The sequence below is a fragment of the Rutidosis leptorrhynchoides genome, chromosome 3, assembly GCF_046630445.1.
Source record: "Rutidosis leptorrhynchoides isolate AG116_Rl617_1_P2 chromosome 3, CSIRO_AGI_Rlap_v1, whole genome shotgun sequence".
NCBI lineage: Eukaryota > Viridiplantae > Streptophyta > Magnoliopsida > Asterales > Asteraceae > Rutidosis > Rutidosis leptorrhynchoides.
The window spans coordinates 665,188,441-665,195,757 of NC_092335.1; positions in this window are offsets into that span (position 1 = coordinate 665,188,441).

The window sequence follows — 7,317 nt, forward strand, 5'->3', positions numbered from 1 at the left end:
TCCTCAAAGAAGGATGAGAATATATGTCGGATATGAAACATCTTCAATCATAAGATATATTGAACCCATGACGGGTGATGTTTTTACAGCACGTTTTGCTGATTGTCACTTTAATGAAACATTGTTCCTTAGATTAGGAGGAGAAATAAAAAATAAAGAAAATGGTGTTTCATGGTGTGAACCTCAATTAATGTATCTTGATCCTCGCACAAAAGAATGCGAGACCGAAGTTCAAAAAATAATGCATATGCAAGAACTTGCGAATAAATTGCCTGATGCATTTACAGATACAAAAAGAGTGACTAAATCATATATACCAGCAGTAAATACTCCAGCTCGAATTAAAATTCCAAAAGCTGGCAATAATGTCACTCTTGAGTCTTTGTCACGCCAGAAACGTGGGAGACCAATTGGTTCCAAAGATAAAAATCTTCGAAAAAGAAAATCAGCTGATAATGAGGTAAAAGAAAGTGTTTAAGAAGAACCACAAATCAATACTCCTTCTGCAGAGGAGATTGATGATGTCAATACGGAATTTTCAATCAATTATGCACATTCAAAAATATTATGGAATCGAAATGAAATGAAAAATCTTGATGAGATATTTTCATATAATATTGCATATGACATCATGAATGATGATGATGATCCAGAACCAAAATCTGTCATGGAATGTCAAAATAGACATGATTGGGATCATTGAAAAGGAGCAATACGTGTAAAGACCCGTCCTAATTCATCCGGATGAAGTCCATATCGATTATAAATGATTCACAACAGTTGATTACATCGCGAGGTACTTGACCTCTATATGATACATTTTACAAACATTGCATTCGTTTTTGAAAAGATAATCTTTCATTACATCGAAAGTTGACGGCATGCATACCAGTTTATAATATATCTAACTATAATTGACTTAATAATAATCTTGATGAACTTAACGACTCGAATGCAACGTCTTTTGAAATATGTCATGAATGACTCCAAGTAATATCTTTAAAATGAGCAATTGCACAGCAGAAGACTTCTTTCATACCTGAGAATAAACATGCTTTAAAGTGTCAACCAAAAGGTTGGTGAGTTCATTAGTTTATCATAATCATTCACTTCCATCATTTTAATAGACCACAAGATTTCCAGTTCTCATAAATATACGTCCCATACATAGAGACAAAAATAATCATTCATATGGATTGAACATCTGGTAACCGACATTCACAATATGCATATAAGAATATCCCCATCATTCCGGGATCCTCCTTCAGACATGATATAAATTTTGAAGTACTAAAGCATCCGGTACTTTGGATGGGGCTTGTTGGGCCAGATAGATCTATCTTTAGAGTTCGCGTCAATTAGGGTGTCTGTTCCCTAATTCTTAGATTACCAGACTTAATAAAAAGAGGCATATTCGATTTCGATCATTCAACCATATAATGTAGTTTCAATTACTTGTGTCTATTTCGTAAAACAGTTATAAAAACAGCGCATGTATTCTCAGCCCAAAAATATAAAGAGTAAAAAGGGCAAATGAAACTCACACATATAAATTATTGTAAAACAGTTAATAAAGCATTTGCATGTATTCTCAGCCCCAAAAAATGTAAAGAGTAAAAGGGGAGCAAATGAAACTCACGCATATAAATATTGAAAAATAGTTATTAAAACATTGCATGTATTCTCAGCCCAAAAATATATATAAAAAGGGAAATAATGAAACTCACCTAATGTATTTTGTAGTAAAAATACATATGACTATATTGAACAATGCAGGGTTGGCCTCGGATTCACGAACCTATATCATTTGTTTATTCATTAATACATGTAATCGTAATCAAATAATTTCATATATTATAACTTTATATATTATTTATTTAATTTGTATATATATTTGAAAATGATTATTATTTATATAGTTATATATACATATATATATGAAAAATACTTAATTTGTTTTATATGAATTTATATAAAAATTGTTAATATAATTAATACATACTTATGATCTTAATAATATCCTTAACTTTTAAAAAAAATCTTAATGTTAGTTATAAAAATGATGATTTTATTAATTATTTTGATGCTAATAAATATAATGGTAATACTAATAATAATAATAATAATAATAATAGTGATAGTAATAATAAAAATAATAATAATAATAATAATAATAATAATAATAATAATAATAATAATAATAATAATAATAATAATAATAATAATAATAATAATAATAATAATAATAATAATAATATTTATGATAATACTTAGGTTACCAATGATAATAATAATGCTTGTACTAGTAGTAAAATGATACATTAGTTATAATGATACTTTATTTATAATTATGTAAGGATAATAATAACAACAGTGTTAGTAATAATAAGTTTTAGCATAAACTTCGTGACAAATTTGTAACCTATATCTATAGTTCCTATCACACTTAAAATTATAACTATTTTCATAATTATAATAACAATACTAGTAACATTAATAATGATACTTAATACTTGATAATATTAATTATAACAATCTTATTATTAATGGTAATCTTGTAAAAAAATACTTTTGTTAATAATAATAATGATAAAAATCTCAAATTGGTATTTTTAAAGAAAGAAAAAAAATGATAGTTCGTTTAATCATGACCTAATTATATTTATTTTTATAACCATATTCTATTTTGTTCTTCCATAGATTAGGCATATATTCATATCATAAAAAAAATCACGATAATAATAATAACAATAACAATAATAGTAATAATAATAATGATAATAATAATAATAATAATAATAATAATAATAATAATAATAATAATAATAATAATAATAATAATAATAATAATAATAATAATAATAATAATAATAATGGAAATGATAAATAAAAGTGTATACCCTTCTAAATTGATTTTCTAAAAAGAAATGCCCAATACGGGACTCGAACTCGCGACCTCACGCCCACCCGAAACACTCCTCAACCATTACGCTGGCTTTTCTTTTCTGTTACCTCTTCTCTCTAAATTTTATTTAATCTATATCCTCGTCTGGTCTTCTTCTTCTTTATACAGCTCGCTCAAAAAAAAAATATTCACTATATTTATATCAGACATCTAAAGGTTTGAAGTAGGGTGTTACATAAAAAAAAATATAACTTGGGGTTTTAATTCTTAAACAGCCACGAAAAAAAGAAAAAAAAATAAAAAAAATAAAAAAAAATACATGAACTCGCTGTTGCTGCTCGTGCTTTATATAAAAAAAATTGATTTTTGATTTCGCGAACGTATTGGACAAAGATTATAACATGAACCGTGTTGCAAATCACCATTACAAAACTCGTGAATCCTCAATTTCAACAGAATCAGTATAACAAAATCAAATTTTATGAAGATCAAAAGTTTGACTTTTTAAAAATCAAGGTTTGACTCATAAATTCGAATCCGATTTAAAGAATTGAGACTTCATATTTTGCAGATAGATTCAAAGAAAGATTTCTAACTTTTCTGCATTTTTAGATTTTGCTATTTGATTCGAAATCGAAATATGAAGAAAATTATCATGAACAAAGGTTTCGTTGAAAAAAAAAATCAAGTTCCTGCTTCTTTAAATCAGTTCACAGAGTGGGTTAGTTCGAAGGATTAATTCAAATAATAATTGATCAAAGTCTTTGTGGTAGGGTTGATGAAAGTCTACATCTCTCACGGGTATACAACGAATAAATAAATAAAAAAATGCTGATGATGATAGCTCCTTACCTGTTTCGCGTAATTATTGATCTTTTATTTTATATATCTGTACCATTATATCTGTATTTTATATTTATTTTTTATATAACTGCATTTTAGATATTAATCTTAATAATTAGTAATTGTATTAATTAATAATATTAATACTTTTAATATTATAAATTCTGATAATAAAATAATATTAATAACAATAATATAATAATTTTATTCTTAATAATGATACTTATAATAATAATAACAATAATACTAATAGTATTAATATAGCAGATTACAATTACACATAATTATTTACATAAAATGAAATATTATAAATTTTTATATATAACTTTTATAAATTACTTCTATTTCAATATTCATATTTATAATTATATATATATATATATATATATATATATATATATATATATATATATATATAGTAGTTATTAACTTTGTTTAGTAAAACAAGTGTTCCCTAGATAATGTAATCAAAGTTTCTAAAATACCATATATGTAGCCATTACATAACGGATTTTTATTACATAGATAGATGGATTAAATATACCTATATATTGAAATACATAAACTTAAAAATGTAATATTATACATTAAATGTTTTGTTAATGTTTTCAATTTACCATATCCATACACATGTGTGTGTGTGTGTATATATATATATATATATATATATATATATATATATATATATATATATATATATATATATATATATATATATATATATATTCATTTACAATAGTAGTTCATGAATCGTCGAAACAGTCGAGGGGTAAATGTAATGAAAAACATTTCCAAAAATTTTGAGACGTAACTTAACGGACTTTGCTTAACATGTCGAAATCATATAAAGATTAAGTTTAAATTTGGTCGGAAATTGCCGGGTCATCACAATATGAGCTGAATTTGAATCGCTCAATAAAAGAAAAGTTTTCGGATCTATCATTCTCACACCTAAAGATGTGAAACCTGTGGGATATAGATGAGTTTTTTGTGCGTAAAAGAAATGAGAAAAATGAAGTTACAAGGTATAAAGCTAGACTTGTAGCTCAAGGTTTTTCTCAAAGACCAGGAGTTGATTATGAGGAAACTTATTCTCCTGTTATGGATGCAATTACTTTTAGATACTTAATCAGTCTGGCAGTTTCTAAAAATTTAGAAATGCATCTCATGGATGTTGTAACTGCTTATCTATATGGATCACTTGATAGTGATATATATATATATATGAAGATACCTGAAGGATTTAAGGTATCAGAAGCAACTAATGCAAAACCCAAAGAAATGTACTCAATCAAGTTACAAAGGTCTTTATATGGGTTAAAACAATCGGGTCGCATGTGGTATAAACTATTAAGTGATTACTTGATAAGCAAAGGGTATAACAATAATCTTATTTGCCCATGTGTTTTCATTAAGAAAACAACATCCGGATATGTGATCATAGCTGTTTATGTTGATGATCTTAACATCATAGGTACAAATAAAGAGATCCATGAAGCTATTCAACTTCTAAAGAAAGAATTTGAAATGAAAGATCTCGGAAAAACCAAGTATTGCCTTGGTTTACAAATTGAGCATATGCCTAATGGTTTACTTGTACATCAAACAACCTATACTGAAAAGATTTTAAAACGTTTCAATATGGACAAGGCAAAACCATTAAGTACTCCTATGGTTGTTAGATCACTTAATGTTGACACTGATCCATTTCATCCCTGTGAAGATCATGAAGATATTCTGGGACCAGAAGTACCATATCTTAGTGCAATTGGAGCTTTTATGTATCTTACAAATTGTACAAGACCTGACATTTCTTTTGCAGTTAATTTGTTGGCAAGGTTCAGTTCAGCTCCTACCAAAAGACACTGGAATGGGATCAAACATATATTTCGATACCTTCGAGGAACTATTGATTTAGGATTATTTTATTCTAACGAATCAAAATAATATTTAGTAGGTTATGCAGATGCATGTTATTTATCTGATCCACATAAAGCTAAATCTCAAAATGAATATGTATTCTTAAATGAAGGTACTGCAATATCATGGCGTTCTCAAAAGCAAACACTTGTTGCAACATCATCAAATCATGCCGAAGTGATTGCATTATATGAAGCTACTCGGGAATGTTTTTGGTTGAGATCAATGAAACAACTCATTACTGATTCTTGTGGACTAGAACGCGATAGAAGTCCAACAACTATCTATGAAGATAATGCAGCTTGCATAGCACAGATGAAAGAAGGATATATCAAAAGTGACCGAACAAAACACATATCTCCTAGATTCTTCTCATACACTCAAAATCTCATTAAGGACAACCAGATTGAAATGAGATATGTTCAATCCAGCAAAAACTCTGCTGATCTTTTTACCAAAGCACTTCCAACTGCTATTTTCAGAAAACACGTTCATGATATTGGCATGAGGCATGTTCAAAAGATGTAACAACTCAGTGATGTCTACTTGAGGGGGAGTCGACTCTATGCTGCACTCTTTTTCCCTTAGCTAAAGTTTTTTTTCACTGAGTTTTCTTTAGCAAGGTTTTAAACGAGGCAGTACAAGTTGATCTCTAGCAAAACAAAATTATCATCCAAGGGGGAGTGTTGTGATATCATAAATGATATGATACTAAAAAGTCAAAAATAGATGGATGACAATTTCAACCAAAATCTACAAATGTCTAATATGCAGGAGACATATCTTTAATTCATATCTTGTGATTGGATTTGTGCACTTAATTTTTCAAGTATAAATAGATAGTAAATGTAAGAATAAAACTTGTACCTTGATTGATAAAATTATTCTCTCTTTTACTCTGTACTTTCTTTCTTATAAGTTAATAGGCAACAAACGGTAGTTATAAACTACTAAGTTACAACAAAATGCATATATTTGTTTCATCAAAATCCTTAGATTTTTTTCGGAAACTCCCTTGCAGACGTTTGTGACGCAGCTTGTTTATTTTTATTTTTTTAAATAGGTAAAGTTTCAAAGTGTAGCTAACGGAAATTAAACATGAGTTTTCTTTGAAGATTTTCAAGCACCCGGCTGACAAAGCTTGTTCAAGGTGTCGAGGGAGATGGTTGTCAAGTTACATGGTTTATTGCTTTCTTAAGCTTTGATTTGTAACTAGAGATTTGTAACTAGATTACAGAGTTTTTTAGGCTATGAACTTCCAATATACTCCACAAGTTTTTTTTTATAGGGTGAGCACTCTTTATCAGTGGCGAGTTTATATGTATATCCGTGGGATTACGGGACACCATTAATTTGAAAATTTTTAGTAGAAAATACTCTTTAAATTGTATAGGACACTACTAAATTTAACAGCAGGACCCCATATATTTTTCAAATTTATAGTTTTTCTTTTAAATAGTTTAGGACACCGCTAAATTTAACTACTCGGACACCATAAATTTTTCGAGTTTTAATTTTTTTGAAAGTAAAGTACCACTAAAACAACATTCAAATATAATTAGTAGTGAAAAAAATTCGGGACCCCATTGCGTTTTAATCCTAGAATCGCCACTGCTCTTTACTCAAACCATCCAGGCATAGCTTGGATG